This window comes from Zingiber officinale, chromosome 3A (assembly GCF_018446385.1).
Source record: "Zingiber officinale cultivar Zhangliang chromosome 3A, Zo_v1.1, whole genome shotgun sequence".
In the NCBI taxonomy this organism is placed as follows: domain Eukaryota; kingdom Viridiplantae; phylum Streptophyta; class Magnoliopsida; order Zingiberales; family Zingiberaceae; genus Zingiber; species Zingiber officinale.
Genome location: NC_055990.1, coordinates 61,486,854 through 61,510,345, shown reverse-complemented (window position 1 = coordinate 61,510,345; position 23,492 = coordinate 61,486,854). Strand labels below are relative to the sequence as shown.

Genomic DNA, 23,492 nt, shown 5'->3' with positions numbered 1-23,492 from the left:
CTAATATTTATGTTAACTAGTACTACTTAAATATATTTCGATATAGGTTTAGTTAAGAAACGTTCGACTGGTCTATTGGTTAAGCGAATCTCTGCTTAACCCGAGGTCTCCGGTTCAAACCTCGGCTTGGACTTTTTTTTTTGTCGAAACTTCCTTCGTTTTGTAAAAATATTAAACGACTTCCAAAAATTACGTAAAAATACTCTAAAAATTTCTAAAAATCTCTAGAATATTTTAAAAGCATTTCTAAATATTTTTAAGGACATTTAGAACTCGAAATAAGAAAATTTGGGTTGTTACAAAGAGTATCCGAATAGACTTTAGCATAACTACCGACGAAAAAATCTCCTCATAATTGATTCACTCTTTCTGAGTATACCCTTTCGCAACAAGTCTTGCTTTGAAGGTTTCTACCTTCACGTCTGTCTCTCTTTTCCTTTTGTAGATCCACTTGCAGCCAACGACTTTTACACCATCTGGTGGTTCTACAAGCTCCCAGACCTTTGTTAGAGTGTATACTAAAAGCCTAGCTTTTGGTATAAACATTTATCCAGAAATAAGAATCACATTGGTCAAATGACTACATTTATGATAAATATAGTTGTTCAATTAATTTATATTGTAGATAACATGGTGTGTGCTGTCACACACAGAGGATCATGTTATCAGTACCTTATAAATTATAAACAGTAGCTCACGACCATAATGGAAAGGAACAAACCATTGGAAGGTCGTAGTGTAATTAGGTATTAGTTTATCTTAACTATATAATTACACTAATACACTTAGAGTGTATTGAATAGGACCATTAGAGGTCGTTGCTTTTATACTGACTTTATAAAAAAATAAAGACCTCAGTTATTATGGAAGTGTGTGCTCTTAATCCTAATATAATAACAAGCACATATATTTGATATTTATTTCTTTAATTTATCAATGAGTGAGATTTAGTTCGATGAATCAATAAGCCCGATAAGTTGGGAAATGATATCACTTATAGTGTATATTGTTGATTATAGAAGGAAACTGTGTCCTAGTGATCTAGGTTGAGAATGTCCTCAAGAGGAGCTCATAAGGATTGTCATGTTAAACCCTGCAGGTGGACTTAGTCCGACATAACGATGAAGTTGAGTGGTACTACTCTTGGAGCTAGATATTAATTAAGTGAGTTGTCAGTAACTTACTTAATTAGTGGACATTTGTTATCTTAAACACAGAGAGTCTAACACACTCATAATAAGAAGGAGCCCAAAATGTAATTTGGGATTGGTGCGGTAGTTCAATAATAGTTCTTTAGTGGAATGAATTATTATTGATGAAATTAAGTTATGTGTTCGGGGCGAACATGGGATGCTTATTTTCATCGGGAGACCAAAACCAATTCCTCCTCTCGGTCCCTATCGTAGCCTCTAGTATATAGAGATTTATACCCACCGCATACCCACCTTCTTACCTATCCAATGGGGCCGGCCAAGCTAGCTTGGAACCCAAGCTAGGGCCGGCCAAGACCAAGTGGATGAGCCATGTAGGTGGCCGGCCAAAGCATGGGTCCCAAGCTTAGGTGGCCGGCCACTAGAATATTAAAAAGGATTTTTATTAAAATTATTTCTTATGTGGATATCATGATTTTAAAAGAGAGTTTAAAAATTAAAAATTTCCTTTTATAGCTTTCTACAAAAGATTAAGAGAAGAGATTAATCTCTTTCCTTATTTGTAGTTTAAAAGGATGGTTTTAATTTTTGGTAAAAACTTTCCTTATTTATAAATCATCTACATGTTTAAAAGAAAGTTTAAAATTTGAAATCTTTCCTTATTTGTTGATTAAAGGAGGATTTTAAATTTTAATAAAAACTTTCCTTTTTAACCATGTTCATGATTTAAAAGAAAGTTTAAAAATTAAATATTCTCTTTTATAAGTTTCTACAAGAGATTAAGAAAAGATTTGATATCTTTCCTTATTTGTAGATTAAAAGAAATTTTAAGTTTTAGAGATAACTTTCTTTTTATCCACATGTTTAAAAGAAAGATTTTAATTTATAAAATTTCCTTTTTATTAACCAATCATGAAGGGATTAAATTATTGGAGAAATTTTTATAAATTTCCGGAAACAAATTAGGAAGTTTTAATTCTTGTTTTAATTAAAACTTTCCTTGATTTGGGGCTTGAGGTGGCCGGCCATTGTATTTGAAAAAGAAAATTATTTGTAATTAAATAATTTTTCCTTTTCAATGGAAAAAGAATTAAGGAAATTTTTATTAAATTTTCCTTATTTGCCAAGACCAAGGATTATAAAAGAGGGGATAGAGAAGACTTTATGGTTAACGACTCTATTCTATTTTTCTCCCTCTTTTCCTTGGTGGTGTGGCCGGCCCTATTTCTCTCCTCTCCTCTTGTTGGCCGAAACTTATCTCTTGGTGGAGCTTTTGTTAGTGGCCGGATCAAGGAAGGAGAAGAAGGAGAGAAAGCAAGCCTCGTTTCTAGCATCCCTTGGAGCATGGTGGTGGTGGCCGAACCTCTTCATCCTAGAAGATGTTTTGATGGCCGAAACTTGCAAGGAAGAAGAAGGTGATTGGTGGTTTCTCATCTCGGAAGAACGTTGCCCACACAACGTCCGAGGTTAGAAGAGGAATACGGTAGAAGATCAAGAGGTCTTTCTAAAAGGTATAACTAGTAATTTTTCTTTCCGCATAATACTAGTTATTTTTGGAAATAATACCAAATACAAGAGGCATGCGATTATAGTATTTCGAATATGTTTTTCGATGTTGTGTTCTTTTGTTTTTTTTCCTTGTGATTTGATTGTTCTTTTCGGTTAACCTAAAGTTATTTTAGGAAATTAAATATTAGCTTTCTATAAAAGGTTTTGTCTAGTGGGTGGTGGTTGCTCCCATATACAAGAAGGCCATGTGCCTCGCCACGTCAGTACTGGGAACCAATTATGGAAATTAATATTTAATGGAATTAATAACTTAAGGTGATTTGGGTCGAACGTGTTATGTTCCGCAGGAGACCCAAGTCAAAACCTAAAAGAACGAATAGATTAAGTTTTGGATCAAACGTGTTAAGTTCCGCAGGCGATCCAAAATTTAATTTAAAAGAACACATGGTAGCTAGGAAAAGGTTCAGACATTTGTACAAAAGTTTTGTACAGTGAAACTTCTAGATTTTCAGAAATGTCTCTCTTCTTCCTTCTCCTCTTTCTTTTTTTTCCCTCGATGACCATCTCGTCCTTCGACGACTTCAATTCCTTCGTCTACGTTGGCTGCTCGCAGAACAGGTACACCCTCGGATCCCCCTACTAACTCAACGTCGACTCCCTCCTCACCTCCCTCGCCAACGCTGCTACCTTCTCCTCCTACCACGACTTCACCAGCAACGCCGCCGCCGCCACCCCCGCCTACGGCCTCTTCCAGTGCCGCACCGACCTTCCCACCTCTGACTGCGCCACCTGCGTCCGCTCCGCCCTCGACAAGCTCCCTTCCCTCTGCCCCTACGCGACCTTCGCCGCCGTTCAACTCAAGGGCTGCTTCGTCCGTTACAGCAACGACTCTTTCATCGGCAATCCTGACACCGCCCTCGTCTACAAGAAGTGCGGCGGCAGCGGCTCGGAGATGGTTGGCTTGCGGGACGCCGCCCTGGGCGAACTCGGCGGTGGTGGAACAGGTGAGTACAGAGTGGGTGCGGCGGGACGGGTTCGGGCGCTGGCACAGTGCGTCGGGGATCAGGGCGCCAGGGAGTGCAGCGAGTGCGTGGCGGCGGCCGTCGAGCAGGTCAAGGACGTCTGTGGGGCTGCCAATGCTGGCAACGTATACCTAGGCAAGTGCTACGTCAGCTACTGGTCCGGTGGAGCTTACGACTCGGATAGATCAAGTCACTACCACGGTAAGCAGCCGTGACCTGCCATGTTTTACTCCTATAATTTTTCTGGAAGACGCGCATCGCATTGCAGCTTCTTTACCATCCACAACTTTATAATAATTCCTATTTTTTTATAGAAAAAGGGAAGCTTTTCTTTGCCTCCAAGAATTCTTAAAGTCACAAAGATTTAAAGCAGATTTATTACTTTTATCTATATTTTGAAAAAGTATAATAATTACAAGATTTTTTTAAGTATTTACATTTAAATCGACTATGGTGGTTTTATATATAAGAATTACAATAACAACAACAATTAAATCTTACCTTTCTATATTTGAGGACATGTTAATTTAAGAAAACATTTGAGTCATAGGTGTCCAAGCATAATGCACAGGCTGATTCACCTTGTTTTGATTAAATTACAGGTGATCATGTGAGTGCCAAAACATTGGCAATTGTTCTCGCTGTCACCGTTGCAGTGGTCATTGGAATCGTTATCTTCTCCATTATGAGAAGAAATGGAAAATAATGGTGATTTCCAACATTTTTAATCTCTTAAAATTTCTAAAAACATTTTTAATTTTTGGTAATTGCCTCGTCTTCCGTACTCTTGCTGTGGCCTAATTGTTGTTGGACAAATTGCAACTGCTTTTAACTTTTTTTAAGTGATGGATAGTGCTGGTGGCTTTTGATCTCTTGTATTTATATGCGTAAAGAATGGCCACTTTGTGAAAAGAAGGAAATGGGTGGGAATGTTTCCTCAAACTCATAGTAAACAGTTTGAATTACAAGTCTTTACAGGGAATTTATGTCAGTGAATTAGATATTCTTATTAATTGTTGGCAACTTTACTAGTATTTCAGAAGTCGCTATATATGTTTAAATATTTGAGACCAGATGTGGATATGTGCCCTACACTCTTAGTGTAGTGATCTATTATGAAAAATAATATATATAGATACACAGTAGAAAAAGGATATCTTTAGAGATTCAAGCGAATATAGAATACATATTTTAATCATATTATTACCTTTGGTACTTGAACGGAACAATCCTGACAATACTGATGCTTTGACAGATCTCACCATGATCAGAATATTCGTGCCTCTACGGTATCCACATGAGCAAGTCTCTCAGTTCTTCTCCAAGAACTTCGAAATTGAAAAGCTATCTTCACATATGAAAATGGAAGAGAAAAGAATGGAAAGACAAACACTCTTCCTCATAAAAAAAAATGTGGAACCGCCACATCAGCGGCCCCCCTAGAGCCGGTCCCACGGATATGGAGGGAGGTAAATATAGGTACACAGGTGGAAAGTACATAGCGGAGACGTTAACACACACTCTTCCTCATCTTGCTAGAGATGATGTATTAGTGGAAATTCAAGAGACACCTATACCTCTTCACCTTCTTGGTCTCTTTATGGCTATTCAATGTATTAAGAGAAAAGAAAAATATTAACTCTTCATTTTTATCCGATGAACTCTTCATCTACTCCAATTATTCTACATCTTTTCCGATGATTATTGTTTATCTTAGTGGACTATTGATTAGGTTGGGTCATAATAAAGTCCGAAACTAATTTTAAAATTAAGGCTCAAACCCATATAATTTTAGTTAAACTAAAATAAATCAATCTCCAAGTCAATATACTCTTTATGTGTGATTCAATAAGTTATCGTAACGTTGGCAGTATTTCTAAAGTCATTTTAAATACACAAGTAATGAGCGGTATCTATTAATACATCATTGTTTTCCAAGTGATGCTAACACTATAAGAAAATTGAGATTTTACAACACTTAAAAGACAATATTTTTTTTTAAAGCGTTGTCTTTTTTTTTTTTTTTTTTTTTTTTACAATATTTTTAGTGAAAAGTGTTAACTATGTTTTATATTTCTTATTAAAGACTACATTTTTTTTTCAAATAAGCGTTGCCTATTGGTGATTTTTTTTTATCAAAGACAACGCTTTTGAAAAAGCATTGTCTATGAGAATTTTTCTAATATCTACAAATTTTAACAAGTGTTGTCACCTAACTTCCACTACAACAAATCTTATTAAAGACAATACCACAAAGATAACAGTTTTAGAAAAAATCATTGTAAATTTAGAAAAAGACAATGGTTTTGATAAAATCATTATCTTTCTTGCAACAATTATCCCAAAAGAACCATTGTAATAATAGTTGGAACAACGATTAAATGAACCATTGTAAAAGAAAATATTTTCACAATGCTTGGAACAACGGTGCATAAACCGTTGTAATTGTACTAATAAAGCAACGGTTATAACCCGTTGTCAATGAATTTGTAACCGTTATGTTTTTTTCCTGCCTTAAAACTCACAGCAAAAATTATGACATTTGTGTGAAAAAGATAAGTAATCACAAACAAAAAAAATATATGAAGGTTGTTGTACTCTTCACCCGACACTAAAACCCTATCGTCTCTTCATTCCTTCCCTGTCATCTGTCTCTTCACTGAAGCAAATCTAGTGTTTGGAGCACGGGAACTTGTTGCGCTAAGTTATTGAATCAACGGTAAACACTAAGAAGGCTGGGAGGAGTTAAATTCAAGAACCATACACCCGACACCAAAACCACAACCTTTCCTCCCTGTCTGATTTGGACTAATACGCAGTTGTGGTCACCTCTCATGAGTACTTCCCTCTTCTTCTTTCCCTGTCGTCTCTCCATCGAAGCAACCTAGGGTTTGGAGTAGGGGAACTTGTTGTGCTAAATTATTTAAGTGACGCTAACTCTCCTTTCTTTAGTGTTGCTTCAAATTATTTGGATTTCTCATTCTCCTCACTATTTCAATTTTGTATTTTTGAGGTTAGTTATGTGATGAAGGAGATGTTTATCTGGGATAACATCTGATCTAATCACATTGTATTTTTGTCACGCCCCCAGAAGAGTCCCTGTCCGAGAAAATTTCGACAGCATCTCCCCTGTACGGCGGACAATCTGAAACTTTTCTACATCCTCAATACCTCAGCCACAGGCGGCTGGAATAATAACAGTAAATAAAATCAATCACCACGCAGTTTATATATGTATTCAGCCTCTGGCTGTCACAACCACGCAGTTAATAAAATAAACAACAATAGTAATACTCTGACTCGAAATCAACCCTACTCAACTACACTCGTAAAGCCCAAATCCGGTTTTTCTTACCTCTTCTGCCGTCCAGGCAGGCATGTAGTAGAGTAAATCCAAATAATACTAAAAGTCCATCCAACGGAAAGATTCCATACAATATCTATATGTAAGTCCAAAACAAAACTAAAACTAAAACAAAGTCTGATAGCGAAAAGCTAAAATGAAACAACAACTCAAAAACCAGCAGCGGAGTAGCACTACGTGCAGTGGAGACTAGCGACTGGAACTCCCTCCTGACAGCATCAACCTGAAAATAACAACAATGGAGGCGGGGTGAGTCCAACACTCAGCAGGTACAGTTGATATGCAAAGTAAAGAAACAACACCTAGCACTAATCATGCGTACAGTCTCCTGATAAGAAAGATAAGAATGCATCTGAAATAAACAGGAGAATACTGTACTAACCAGGTCCTGAGTATAAGGTCAAACAGTCCGAGGGATAAGGAAATCCTGTATGCATGTCAAACATAAGTATCCAAACAATATGCAGCATATAAATGCAGCAAACACAAACACAAGCAATAAATGCATCATGCATATGATGCCAATGATGCGTCCTGGTCACCCCTGACGCCAGTCGATCATCTCATACAAAAGTGAGGCCGAGTGGGTAGGGCTACCGTGCACTCTGTCGTCACTACTCCTGATGAGTGACCGAGTGGACGGGATGCTGTCGGAGTACACCTATCCTCCTACCCCAAATCATAAATGGGGGAGCGCAATGCTCTCATCTCCCGGTACTCAAAGACGGGGAGGAATCCCTGCCGGATAACACGTTGTGTCACACTACCCATGAGCGGACCAACGGTGCCTAACAGAGTCCCTGCTGCAACACACTCAGCCTGAATCGACCACTAACCCATGAGTGGTGGTGTGTGCAGATCCATGTAACTGGCGATGTGTTCAACAATAATGGAGCGGACTATCGCTCAGCATGCAATCATGCAAATGGTGCATGGCACTAACCACAAGAATATCCTGACCTAATCCACAAATATATAAAAATGCATCATAGGTCAACGAATCCAAAACAATCCAAAGGTATACAGAAGGTATAAAACCTAGGTCCTGAACATGGTCAAGCATGACATATCACTACCCCTATAAGCATGTATAAACAGGTAAAATATACCCGAGATGCAAAACCAATCAATCAATCAAGCATGTAAGATTTGGGTAGTGATTAACCGAAACAGATAAGAAACACAATTAATGCAACATGTTAATTTAATTACTAAGCATATCAAATGACATAAGTCAAAAGTACCCGCCTCCAATCGAAATGGTCCAATGACACCGTCTCAAATCAAAGTCCTGTACCAATCAATATATATATATTTTTATTTAGCTAAAATTCATAAGAATTTAAATAGCTAAATCAAATCCACGAGACTAAATTAGGGAAAACCCTAATCCACATAATCATTTGTCTACCTAAATTAAAACTAACAATTGACTAGGGTTAATTGTCTTAACCCTAATCGTTCTATTAGTTTAATTTTAAACCAACCCAATCTACAACAAGGATCCATTACTCTTATTCAAATCTACACATGATCATGTAATCAAATCCCTACACAATACCTCAATGCCTAGCTATCATTGATGCTGGAAGGAGTTGCTGCAGGGATAGGAGCACTGCTGGAAACCAAGATCACCTTCACAGAACAACAACCTGTTGAATTCCAGTATACTATTCGGCTCAAGATAGCAACAACCTAACTAACTTACTGATCTTACCTCAACTGGAATAGTTGCTGCTGAAACCTAGCAAACCACCAAACAATCAGAACCGTGGCACTTTCCTGCTATCATCATTGTTGTGTTGTTCGGATCCGGCAGCAAGAGGGAACCTAGGGCAAAGGAAGGAGCTGCGGCGACGCTGGGAATCTCCACGGCAAAGGAACAACGACACAGTGAGGTCCTTCGGTGATGTCGGCTCTAGCAGCACAGAGGCAGAAAGGAGAGCGTCAGCGCTGTGCCGAGACGCGGCAGAGAGGGCTCGCGGTGTGCTGAGGGAAGAAGCGACGGTGGTGGCTCACGGCTCGCTAGGGTCGAAGACGGCGGCAGTGTTGCTCAACTAGGGCAGAGGCACCGGGTGGCCGGCGGTGGCGCCGGCTCTGTGCAGTGGCTCTGGCGTCACGGCGGCTAGGGCACGGGGCAGTCGCTGGAGCTCTTGTGACCGGTGCTCGGCGTCGGCTGTGGTGGTGGCAAAGGAGAGGAGAAGAAAAGGCCGGCTGCCGGTGCTAGGCTGAGGAGGAGCGGCGTCGGCGGGGCACTAGGGCAGAAAAGAGAAGAGAAGGGATTTGCCACAAACCTTATGCCACGACTGAGGAGAGGGAAGAAACCTTCTCTTGGTCCCGGCCTTGTGCACGAGAGAAGAAAGGGGAACCGTCGGGGCCGGCGGTTGTTGCTCCGGCGGTTAGGGCTCGGAGGCATCGGGCGCAAGGGGGAGATGGTCGCGCGGGAGAGAAAGGGAACAGTGAAGAATTCGGCGAAAACAAAATAAAAAGAAAAAGAAAAGAATATAAATAAATTCAACTTTTCCTCGTTAAAACGGGGTAACCTAAACAGGCTTTTCCGGAACCTCGTTTTATCCCCGAAAACTCGTCCATACAAGCTCCGAAAAATTACAGAAAAATTACCAAAAATTCTGGAAAAATCCCTTATTAATATTTGCCTATTTCCCGGTATTTTACATTCTCCCCCACTAATAAAAATTTGGTCCCCAAATTTCGTTATCTACCATCAGCAAGTACTAACAACAAATATAGAGTATAAATGCTGAACGGTAAATAAATCACATACCTCAAGTGAAAAGATGGGGATATCGAGCTCGGATAGTGTCCTCGAGCTCCCAAGTAGCCTCCTCGTCCGAATGATGCTGCCATCCGACTTTAACCAGCCGGATGGTCTTGTTCCGCAACTGACGCTCCTTCCGGTTGAGAATCCGTACCGGAACCTCCTCATAGGTAATGTCAGGCTGAACTGGAATCGGAATATCTGCCAGCACATGTGTCGGATCAGGCACGTATCTCCTCAGCATCGATACGTGAAATACATCGTGAACGCCTTACAGGGACGGTGGTAGTGCCAATCGGTAAGCTACTGCTCCGATCCTCTCCAAGATCTCGAAAGGACCAATGTACCTCGGAGCTAGCTTACCTCTGAAGCCAAATCTCTTCACCCCTTTCGTGGGTGAAACTCGCAGAAATACATGGTCACCAACAGAGAACTCTAGTGGTCTGCGTCTCCGATCAGCGTAACTCTTCTGACGGTCCTGCGCCTCTAACATCCTCCGTCTGATAGTACGGACCAACTTTGCATCATGTTGAACTCTCTGAGGTCCCAACAACTGAGCCTCTCCAACCTCATCCCAGAGGACGGGTGTCCGACAAGGTCTACCATACAACGCCTCAAACGGTGCCATCTGGATAGCCGAATGGAAGCTGTTGTTGTAGGCAAACTCTACCAACGGCAGATGGTCCTCCCAACTGCCTCCGAAATCCATAACACATGTCCTCGTGGATCCTCTAAAGTCTGATGGTCCGCTCATTGTCCATCATGCGTGGATAGAAAGTTATCTTGAAGCGGTTTGTGTGCCCAAGGCTGCTGCAGACTCTGCGAAGCGAGGCGTGAACCGTGGATCTCTATCCAAAATGATACTCAATGGAACACCATGTAGTCTGATAATCTCTCGGCAATACAGATCTGCCAATCGATCCAGGGAATCAGTCCTCCGAATCGCTAAGAAATGCGCGGATTTGGTTAATCGATCAACGATTACCCAAATCGCGTCATGGCCTCGTCGTGTCCTCGGCAATCCTACCACAAAGTCCATGGTAATGTGATCCCACTTCCACTCAGGAATAGGAATCCGCTGAAGTAATCCTGCAGGTCTCTGGTGTTCAGCCTTCACCTGCTGACAGACAAGACATCTAGCTACGAAATCCGCGATGTCTTTCTTCATACCGTTCCACCAATAGGAACGTCTCAAGTCTCGATACATACGGGTCCCGCCTAGATGGATCGTAAATCGAGAACGGTGTGCCTCCTGAAGTAGCTCCTGTAAGACCGGATGAGACTGAGGTACGCATAATCTGCCTCGGAAGAATATAATACCCTCCTCGTCTCGTGTAAACTCGGTCTGCTGTCCGGAAGCTATCTGACTGCTAATAAACTGCAAATGCTGATCACTGGCCTGTGCCTCTCGGATCCTCGTCCTGATCGACGACTGAGCAACCATGGTAACAAGAATACCCTGCTCGGTTCCTGCTCCTCAAGATCTAACTCAGAAACTCAGAATCAAGTCCTGTAAGTCGGTGCAAGCTAAAGTCCTCTGGACTTCTGCTGAGTGCATCTGCAACCACATTAGCTTTCCGGGTGGTAGCTAATGGTACAATCGTAGTCCTTCAGAACTCCATCCATCTCCTCTGTCGATTAAGCTCCTTCCGAGTGAAAATATATTTGAGACTCTTATGATCGGTGAGAATCTCAAATGTGATACCGTAAATGATGACGCCAAAGCTTGAGCAAAGATGATGGCGGCTAACTCCAGGTCATGAACTGGTAGTTCTTCTCATGCTCCTTCAGTGACGAGAAGCATAAGAGACTACTCTGCCGTTGCATCGAGCAGGGCCCCAAACCACAGAGAGGCAGCGTCGGTGTAAAGTACAAATCCATCCTCTCCGAAAGATAAAACCAAAACTGGAGCCGACACTAATCTCCGCTTCTCACGAAAGCTGGTCCCGCAATCCTCGGACCATATGAACTTCACGCCTTTCCGGGTAAGGCGTGTCGGTGGCATAGCAACGCGAAGCCCTCGACAAAGCGTCGGTAATATCCGCCAATCCCAAAAACTACGGATCTCTGGGCGACTTGGTGCTCCCAACGGTGACAACCTCGATCTTAGGATTGAAATACCTCTGCTAGAAACAACGTGTCCCGAAAACCAACCGAGGATAACCAGAATGCACACTTGCTACTTCGCGTCTGCTGATGTCGTCGAAGAATCTCCAAGACTGAAGATGTTGTGCATGCTCCTCCTCGGAGCGAGTAGACCAATATGTCATCAATGAAAACGATAACAAACTGATCCAGATACTCCAGAAAGATGCGGTTCATCAAGTCCATAAACACGCTGGAGCATTGGTAAGCCAAATGGCATTACAAAACTCATAATGACCGTATCACAGTACGGAAGGCATCTTACGAATATTCGAGTCTCGACTCTCGGTGATGATATCGGATCGCAGATCAATCTTAGAATACACTGATGTACCTGAGCTGATCAAACAAATCCTCAATCCGTGGTAATGGATATTTATTTCGACGGTCAAATTGCCTGTAGTCAATACACAACCTCATAGTACCATCCTTTTTCTTGACAAACAGTGGAGAACCCCATGGTGAAACACTAGGGCGAATAAATCCCCTATCTAAAAGCTCACGAGTTGAACCTTCACTCGTTCAACTCTTTTGGTGCCATACGATCACACGGAGCTTTCGATGTCGTAGCGGTTCCGGAATCGGCTCAATAGCGAACTCCAGCGGAGGCAAACACGGCAGCTCCTCACGGAAATACAGGGTATTCCGGACAGCAGAGCGTCGGAGGCTGCGAACTACTCATCCTCGATCGATCAGCGACAACGAGAAAACCATGCGGTAGTGAGGCTACAGATCGCGAAATAATCGAGATGATCGTCTGACGATGCGGTGAAACTCCACGAGGTTGGTTTGGAGGCGGAAGGTGACCACCCTCGTCGGCAATCAACGGTAGCATGATATCTTGACACCCATCCATGCCAAGAATGACATCAAACTCGACCATCTCCAATACTAGAAGATCTACAGTAAGTATCATGTTGCCAAAGTCTAACGGGCAACCTCGATCTCTGGGTGACGTCTAAAGTATCACCGGACGGTAGTAGGTAATCTACCAATCTCCGCATAAAGGTACGGGATATAAAAGAGTGCGAACTACCAGTATCAATCAAAATATCAGCAGTAAATGCATAAATGGAAATCGTACCGCGGAAAACGGATCCGTCGGCCCGTTGAGCATCCTCTCTGGTAATAGCATGAACACGACCGGTCTCCGGTGGAGGAGGAGGTGGTAATCTTTGCCGGTGGTGGGGCGGCTGGACTATGTGCGGATAAGTGAGAGGATGGTGGCGATCTTGTTAGTGGGCGGAGTCGATCACGCTTACAGGTCGGATAATAAGGTCTCGAGCAAAACTGCGGGTGCTCTGAAGCCTGGAGTACTCTGTCCAAGCATGCCAAATCTTGCGGAGGCTGCTCCTACTTGTGTTGTGAAGATTGGGCTTCGCCCTCCTCGATATGCCCCAGACTGACTAGACTGTCCCCTAGCCGTGTCCTGAGCCTTCAGCTGACAATCTCGGCTCTGGTGCCCGGGCAGTTTGCAATAAAAGCAAACTGAGGCGAGGTGATCTCTGGATCCACATCTGAAACAATGAGTATCACGGAAGGTGGTTGCAGGTTCTGAGAAACCGGGAGCGTCAAGAAACCCACGATTTCCGAGGCCTCAGGGCGCGGAAGAACTGACGGCTGCGACAACTCGAGGCATCTGTCGCTGAGTCTCTTGGACACCGATGTCGACCCGTATGCTTCCTTTTCCTATCCGGATATCTTTGCTGAGCTAACTCTATCATCAAAGCTCAATTCAATGCATCGAGTAAGATGTAATCCCTAAGGCAAGTACATGCGAATAACCATCCAATCCTGTATAAAGCGCATCATGCGAGTTACGTCCTCCATGACTAACTCGGACAAAACGCCAAGGAATTGATATTATACTCGGTCATTGAGTGATTATTGTGCCTCGACTCATAAAATCACATCGTGAGACATCTGTTAGGGCAGTGGAAAGAAACGGCTCTCAAAAGCCTCTCTGAACCTGGTCCATGTGACGTTACGCTCACCAATAATAGAACTGAGTAACCCACCAGGCATTAGCTTCATCCAGTAAATGGTAGCTCTGCTTTCTCCCACTCGGAGCAAGCCATATAGAAGAAAGTACGCTCCATAGTCTCTATCCATGAGAGCCATACTCGGATCGAGATCTCCGCGGAAAAGAGTGAAACGAGTCTTCATCGACTCGGCCGGTCTTGGAATCCTAGCTCGTCTGTAATGTCGATGGTATGTCGAACGGTGCGAGGCTGGCGGCTGGAGCTAATACTACGGGTGGTACTGTGAATAAACCGGAGGAGGAACTCTCGGTCTTCTGTATATACCATAGCATAGGCCGTGGTCTTGCACAGGAACAAAAGTGGTGGCTGGAGGCAGTTGGAAAAGGTACTGGATGTGGAAGCAGTGCTCAGTGCAGTGTCAGCAGTGTCGGGTACTTTGGTTCAAGTGGTGGTGGCACAGCAGTAAGCCGGATGTCGGGTACACAATGGTACCAGTGCTTAAGCGGGGTGGCGTGGATACCGTCGGTGTGGCCAAAGTAGGTATCTCTCAGGGAGCTATCGGGTTTGAGGCCGATGCTCATTGCTCTGAGTGCATCACGGTAGCGGGCTCACTAACGGTGGGCATCTCGGCATATCCGAGATCCGTGGTCCCTGCGTGGTCGTCCAACACCACGTCTCGCGACAATCTGAGTAGATCGTCTCATACTGTTAAATTAAATTACAGATATCAATACCAATATAACCAACATAAAATAATAACATACCTATTTGCCGTCTGGAGATGTTATCCAGTCCCCAATTTGACCTCAAAATTCGAGCGTACATATCGCGAAATCCAAATAAATCGAAGCGAAATCGAAACATAACCATAACGAAAATCCGATAATGCCGGTTTGACTGCAAACTGGCTAACCCAAATATCCGAATACGTATCCGATAAATCTCGAACACCCGGTATCATAACCTGCTCCGATACCAAATAAATTGGTATCGGATAAATCCGAAAATCCATAATACAAAATCAACAAGTATCGCCAAACTTGGCTCGATACTAAGTAAATAAATTGGTATCGAGTTATCCCAAACAAAATACGAAAACAAAGATCGTATAACGTAGCTGTGATACCACTAAATTGTCACGCCCCGGAAGAGTCCCTGTCCGAAAATATCTCCCCTGTACGGCGGACAATCTGAAACTTTTCTACATCCTCAATACCTCAGCCACAGGCGGCTGGAATAATAATAGTAAATAAAATCAATCACCACGCAGTTTATATATGTATTCAGCCTCTGGCTGTCACAACCACGCAGTTAATAAAATAAACAACAATAGTAATACTCTGACTCGAAATCAACCCTACTCAACTACACTCGTAAAGCCCAAATCCGGTTTTTCTTACCTCTTTTGCCGTCCAGGCAGGCATGTAGTAGAGTAAATCCAAATCATACTAAAAGTCCATCCAACGGAAAGATTCCATACAATATCCATATGTAAGTCCAAAACAAAACTAAAACAAAGTCTGATAGCGAAAAGCTAAAATGAAACAACAACTCAAAAACCAGCAGCGGAGTAGCACTACGTGCAGTGGGGACTAGCGACTAGAACTCCCTCCGCGACATCAACCCGAAAATAACAATAATGGGCGGGGTGAGTCAGACACTCGTGATGCAGTTGATATGCAAAGTAAAGAAACAACACCTAGCACTAATCATGCGTACAGTCTCACGATAAGAAAGATAAGAATGCATCTAAAATAAACAGGAGAATACTGTACTATCAGAGTATAAGGTCAACAGACCGAGGGATAGGGAAATCCTGTATGCATGTCAAACATAGGTATCCAAACAATATGCAGCATATAAATGCAGTAAACACAAACACAAGTAATAAATGCATCATGCATATGATGCCAATGATGCGTCCTGGTCACCCCTGACGCCAGTCGATCATCTCACACACAATAGTGAGGCCGAGTGGGTAGGGCTGTGACAACCGTGCACTCTGTCGTCACTACTCCTGATGAGTGACCGAGTGGACGGGATGCTGTCGGAGTACACCTATCCTCCTACCCCAAATCATAAATGGGGGAGCGCAATGCTCTCATCTCCCGGTACTCAAAGACGGGGAGGAATCCCTGCCGGATAACACGTTGTGTCACACTACCCATGAGCGGACCAACGGTGCCTAACACACCTGTCTGATATACCACTAACCCATGAGTGGTGGTGTGTGCAGATCCATGTAAGTGGCGATGTGCTCAACAATAATGGAGCGGATTATCGCACAGCATGCAATCATGCAAATGGTGCATGACACTAACCATAATATCATGAATATCATACATAATCCATATATATATAAAAGGTGTACCAATCCAAAGGTATACAGAAGGTATAAAACCTAGGTCTTGAACATGGTCAAGCATGGCATATCACTACCCCTATAAGCATGTATAAACAGGTAAAATATACCCGAGATGCAAAACCAATCAATCAATCAAGCATGTAAGATTTGGGTAGTGATTAACCGAAACAGATAAGAAACACAATTAATGCAACATGTTAATTTAATTACTAAGCATATCAAATGACATAAGTCAAAAGTACCCGCCTCCAATCGAAATGGTCCAATACGCTAATCGAGATACCCGTCGAGACACCGTCTCAAATCAAAGTCCTGTACCAATCAATATATATATATTTTTATTTATCTAAAATTCATAAGAATTTAAATAGCTAAATCAAATCCACGAGACTAAATTAGGGAAAACCCTAATCCACATAATCATTTGTCTACCTAAATTAAATCTAACAATTGACTAGGGTTAATTGTCTTAACCCTAATCATTCTATTAGATTAATTTTAAACCAACCCAATCTACAACAAGGATCCATTACTCTTATTCAAATCTACACATGATCATGTAATCAAATCCCTACACAATACTTCAATGCCTAGCTATCATTGATGCTGGAAGGAGTTGTTGCAGGGATAGGAGCACTGCTGGAAACCAAGATCACCTTCACAGAACAACAACCTGTTGAATTGCAGTATACTATTCGGCTCAAGATAGCAACAACCTAACTAACTTACTGATCTTACCTCAACTGGAATAGTTGCTGCTGAAACCTAGCAAACCACCAAACAATCAGAACCGTGGCACTTTCCTGCTATCATCATTGTTGTGTTGTTCGGATCCGGCAGCAAGAGGGAACCTAGGGCAAAGGAAGGAGCTGCGGCGACGCTGGGAATCTCCACGGCAAAGGAACAACGACACAGTGAGGTCCTTCGGTGATGTCGGCTCTAGCAGCACAGAGGCAGAAAGGAGAGTAGAGGCTTCCGGTGGTCGGCGCTAGGGCTCTTTGGACCGGCGGCGCTGGGTCGGAGTGGCGACGACGCGGCTAGGGCTCGGCGGCGGGCCGACGCTAGGGCACAAAGGCAGTCGCTGGAGCTCTTGTGACCGATGCTCGGCGTCGGCTGTGGTGGTGGCAAAGGAGAGGAGAAGAGGAGAGAACCGCCGAGTGGCCGGCGGAGGGCTCCTCTTGGCGTCGGGTTCGGGAGTGAGGGAGAAGAGAGGCGCGGGTCCGGCGGTTAGGGCTCGGAGGCGTCGGGCGCAAGGGGGAGATGGTCGCGCGGGAGAGAAAGGGAACAGTGAAGAATTCGGCGAAAACAAAATAAAAAGAAAAAGAAAAGAATATAAATAAATTCAACTTTTCCTCGTTAAAACGGGGTAACCTAAACAGGCTTTTCCGGAACCTCGTTTTATCCCCGAAAAGTCGTCCATACAAGCTCCGAAAAATTCCAGAAAAATTACCAAAAATTCTGGAAAAATCCCTTATTAATATTTGCCTATTTCCTGGTATTTTACAATTTTCCTTTTATTACATCCAGAGAGACCATTATATTGTCCGATCTTGGTCTGTTAAGTTGTAGAAAGTACTGGACTTGAGTTCTTCTGGACTTATTAAAAAAGCACAAGGGTGGCATCTCCATCAAACTAATAATCATTGCATGACTTTTTTCCTCTTGTAATGTTATTCTCTAATTTGATACAAAGTTTTCATCTCATTTTTTCATTGTTCGGATGTTTCATAAATGAATCAATTTGCTCAAAATCTATGTATATGGTGTTTCCATATGCCACAACATAGTGATGAACTAAACTGATGAGTAAACAAACTTTTTACTGAAAATATAAAAATTGTATAGAAGAAGACTCACAAATTAGTTCATTTGTTATATTATGGTCAGACACAAATATAAGGTTTATCATTTTCTATGTAAATATATGTTAAGATGTTACTAAATATTAAAGCAGTTTGTGAAGTAGTTATATCTTCTGTATTTTTTTAAAAGTTTTGATGTTAGTGATTAATATGATGTATTGGTGTTAGTTACAATGCTCCGATAATATTATCTATTATATTGGTGCTAAGTATTATGAAGGTTTATTTTATTGTTAATTCATTTTTTTATCTACTAGAATGGACAAAGAATGGATGTCCAAGGTGTTGGGATCGTCGGTCGCGGCTAGAGAGGGGGGGTGTGAATAGCCAACCCCAAATTCGCGTTTCTTTCTACAAATCAAGTTAGTGCAGAGGAAAAATAACAACAGAAACGTAAATGAAGAAATCAAACCTCAAGCACAGTGATGTAACGAGGTTCGGAGATGAAACTCCTACTCCTCGATGTGTCCGTAAGGTGGACGAAGCCTATCAATCCGTCGATGGATGAGACCCCGGAAAACCGGCTAATATAAACTCCTTTTGGGTGGAGAAACCTCGCCACAATAACTCTTGCAATAGCAAGATAGAAGTACACAAAATACAAAGAAGCACAAGACAATATGAATGTAAAACAAACAAGCTTGCCTTCTATGCGGAATCCGTTGATGAGACTTTACGGATGCCGGCAGCAGAGGAAGCTCACGCAAGCTTCAAAAGCACGAGCTTAGCAAAGCTCGCGGAAGGAACTGGAAGAACTTGCGAAGCAAGAAGAAGGTCCGTAGAGTCGCTCGACTCTTTATATAGTGAACACCGCAACACACAAGGCGCGAAGAAGACGAGAAGCGAGATCTAGCCGTTGTCACTCACTGGCAGCTGAGTCTGAACGTCGACTCTGATCGGTCCACATCATCTCGATGGTCTTGGGGACCGTCAGCTAAGCTGGACCGATCGAGCTATGTCTCGGTCGGGAGAAGTCGATCGGTCCTGGACCCGCCTTTCTCCTTCTTCTCTTATTTGCTTCGATCGATCTTGAGACCGATCGGATAATCCTGAAGCATTCATTTGGTTCTTGATCGATCACCGCATCGATCACCGGTATCACTGGATCGGTCCCGGATCGATCCGAGCTTGTTTCCAATACCAAGTCCCAAGTCTCCCACCAACATCCGGTCAACCTTGACTGTTGGTACATGCCTTGCATCCGGTCACTCCCTTGACCGCTAAGACTCCCCACCAAGTGTCCATCAATCCCTTTGACCCACTTGGACTTTTCTCTTCGTGCCAAGTATCGGTCCTCCCTTGACCTACTTGACCTTCTCAACATCAGATGTCCGATCATCCTTGATCCATCTGGATTTTTCCTTGCCCGCTTCACTCACCGGGACTTTCACCTAGCTTTACTCAATAGGGTTTCCACTTGGCTTCACTCACGGGACTTCAAACCGCCTAGCTTCACTCACTAGGACTTTTACGGCTTCCTCACCGGATTTTCCATTTGCCTTCTGGTCTGAGAGGCGACTCAGGAGCCCTCTCGACCGAGCCAGGAGAGCAGGCTACGGGCCCTCTCCGGCTTACTCCGGTCCGAGCTACCAAGCCCTCTCGACCTAGTCCGGAGAACGAGCTACGAGCCCTCTCCGACTTCCACATCAGGTCAGGAGAACGAGCTACAGCCCTCTCGACCATAGTCCGGAGGCAGTGCCAGGAGCCCTCTCCGGACTCCATCAGTCGAGCGAGCTCACGGCCCTCTCGACCACAGTCCGGAGAACGAGCTACCAAGCCCTCTCCGACTTCCACATGCCAAGCTTCCATACTTGTACTTCTCCGTGCCAAGTCCCTGCTTGGACTTTTCCCATGCCAAGCTCCCTGCTTGGACTTTTCCGTGCCAAGTCTCCATACTTGGACTTTTCCCGTGCCAAGCTCCCTGCTTGGACTTCTCGAAATAGATCAACTCAAGTCGGGTCAACCTTGACCAAGGGTTGCACCCACAACCTCCCAAGTTTTCCAATATTCTTGATACAACTCTTCTATTCTCGTCAAACATCAGAATAGAACTTTTCTATTCTCGTCAAACATCAAAATACAACTCGAGTCAGGTCAACCAGGTCAACCTTGACCTAAGGTTGCACCAACAATCTCCCCCTTTTTGATGTTTGACAAAACCCATAATCAAGTTAGGTTAAACCGATAACTTAACTTAGGTTTTCCAATGTTCTTCCTTGAACATTCTTTGGACATTCTCCCATTCTCCCCCTTTTTGACACACATCAAAAAGAGTGAATCAAGGTCAAGAGTTTCTTCCTAATGAAAGTCCCATACCTTTCATTGAAACTCTTAATTTCCCCCTTGATACTAAGGTCAACAATTAACTTAGTGATAATCTCATATCACTCAAGTCTTTAGGAGTAAAAACTCCCCCTAAAGGTCAACTCCCCCTTGACCAATAGGTAAAACTCCCCCTAAAGGTCAACTCCCCCTTGACCATTGCACCAACAATGTCTTGGAGAGTTTCAAACCTTTAGAAATCTAAACTACCAACTTCCATAGCTGAAATTTCAGTCAACAGTCGAAAAATCAGCATTTGGCACGTTCTGATCGGTCACCAGACCGATCAGCCTTCACTGGATCGGTCACCAGACCGATCCACACTCTCCTGGATCGGTCCTAGTGACTGATCCACACTTTCCTGGACTGATCAGAATCCTCTCTGATCGGTCCACAAGTCTGATATCAGAATTTCTGATTTTCCTCCCGAAATTCAGAAACTCCTAGAAAATTTCAGAAAATTCCAAAAATTGTAAAACTTTGAGGATACATTCCTCATAACATATACTATTGATCCGGTAGTAAGAGTGGCCCCCCCCACTTCCTGCAAAGTCAACGCCAAGTGGAAGTCACCGGAACAGCCGCTCACTCAGAGGAGAGTGTGGTCCGACCGGACGGACGGCCTTAGATGGCCGGTCCGATTGGACTGCCGGCCGGCCTATGGAATCGAGTACCCGGAGTGGTCCGGCCGGCTCGCACTTATAGTTGGGAGGCACCCTGTCAAATCGGGGTTCCGACGCAGTTAAAAAGGTCATGGACCGAGCTGACCTTTTGACCGACCACAGTCATAAAGCACCCCTGTCTGTTAGTCTCCACAAAACACAAGTAAACCACTGCGGATGTCCGGTCGGATGTTTAGGCACCTGTCCGCTCGGACTACAAGTTTGGAGCAAGGGAAAAGGCCAGAGGATTTCTTTCTTTGACAACCTGTAGGTTTCACGTGTGTGCCATGCTCCAAATCTTGTGACAGGGGATATTCTGTCCCATCGAGGGCATGCTTTGGTATGTCGATATGGGTCGAGTAAACTTTCCGACGATAGCGTACCTAGGAAAGGACGGTAAGCTTTACGGCGACCGCTACCTAGGATAAGGCGAAGACACTTATGCACCTTGGCACGCGTGCCCAAACCTTTCACTGGCTCTATATAAAGAACTTGGGTTTCACCGACGGGGATCCCGTGCGTACTCACGAGACTTTGGGAGCCACCTTATTCATCGTAGTTTACCCGACTTGGCGTCGGGAGGGTCGTCAGGGAACCCCTTCCGGCTCGACTCTGTGCGGAGTTAGCCGCATCGCACCACCGGTGGAGATCTACATCATCGAGCGTGGGGCGCCACGTGCCCTGGCATTGATTTGGTTGGACAGGATCAAATTGGCGCGTCAGCAGGAACGCACTGCATTGAACAAGAGCAATGGACGGGTGGGCGACAACACACGGTGTCGCTTTCAGAGAGAACTCAAGCTCCGGTGAGATGAGGGCTGCCAAACTCGTGGAGCAAAGACAAAAACATCACCGAGAACGGCCGGAGCAACAAGCAACATCTGCGTCGGTGGCGGCGGAGCAAGCACCTCCGACCACCATCGCATTCCATCGGGCCTTATTTCGCACCCAAGCCGCACCAGCTCGAAGAGATAGAGGCTCTTCTTGAAAATTCAAAGGCGGGATGACCGAAAGGAAAAGCTCCCGCGGACTCATCTCCGGCGAATCAATCGCCAATTCTGGAGGCTATTTTACGAGACCCTCTACCCAGCACTACGTGCCTCCGGTGGCGACCTGGTCTGGAAGAAAGTCAAGCCGGTCGGCGACGTCGGCAAGCTTGAAGCTCCGTGGGCAGGTCCCTTCAAAATCATCGAAAAGCTCCGCTCGGGCGCGTATTATTTGGAGGATGAGGACGGTAGGGAGCTAGATAGGCCGTGGAGCGCGAACCACCTCCAGCCTTACCGGGCGGGGTGAAAGGTGTGCCTATGTAAATCATCCTGTGTACATTTTTCGATTGATTACTGGAAATGCAGAAATGAAAAGTCAAAAGAGCGAATATAAGGCATTATCATCGAGGAACGAAGGCCCCGCGCCGCTCGGCCGGAGGTAAATGGGTCGAGCCAAGCGCTCGAGGAACGAAGGCCCCGTGCCGTTCGGACGGAGGCAACTTATTCGAGCCAAAATGCCCGACGAAGTAGACCCTGAGCCGTTCGGCCATGAATACGTTCTCCAAGTTGGGTGAAAGGTGCGCTAAATATAAACTTATATACTTTTGGTCGCCTATGTACTTGCGATGCAGGAAGTAGAAAGATGAAAGCACGGGTATCCTCTGTTGAAAGGAAGGCCAAGGTCGCTCGACCGGTAAGGAATTAGCCTTAAAGGTCGTCTAGCCCAGACGTTAAACCGTAGAGCCGCGCCGACCGGCTATAAATATCATGCTACCGACGAGCTCCGGTCATTAAAGATCGAGAGCGCTACCGACCGGCTATAAATATCCGACGAGCGAGCTCCGTTGTTAAAGATCGAGAGCCGACCGACCGGCTATAAATATCCGCGCCGACGAGCTCCGTCGTTAAAGATCGAGAGCGCAGGGCCGGCTATAAATATCCGCCAGACGAGCTCGTCGTTAAAGATCGAGGCTCGCCGGCTATAAATATCCGCTACCGACGAGCTCCGTCGTTAAAGATCGAGCAGAGCGTCATAAATAATCTGAATGACAAAACGGCGAGCTTTGCGTTAAAGATCGAGAGCGCGTCCGCTATAAATATCATACGAGCTTGTCGTTAAAATCGAGACGAGACGTCTATAAATAATCCGAGCAGAATATCGTCGACACTGCAATTATCCGTATTCTCCGCCGAGTCAGGCCGACGCTAATTTCCGCTCGGACTCGAGGTATAAAAGGTTCGGATCGGCTTATAACGAGCGATTCTGGCTAGTAGCACAGAATGATATTCGACCGAACGGAAGAGCTGGGGGAAAACACTTGGCAAGAATGCACCCCGAATGC

At 44.1% G+C, this 23,492-nt stretch overlaps 1 pseudogene; it reads left to right on the top strand.

Moving 5' to 3' along the window:
• The first annotated feature begins 3,184 nt into the window (after positions 1 to 3,184).
• On the top strand, positions 3,185 to 5,334 carry LOC122053792 (annotated as a pseudogene).
• The last annotated feature ends 18,158 nt before the right edge of the window (positions 5,335 to 23,492 follow it).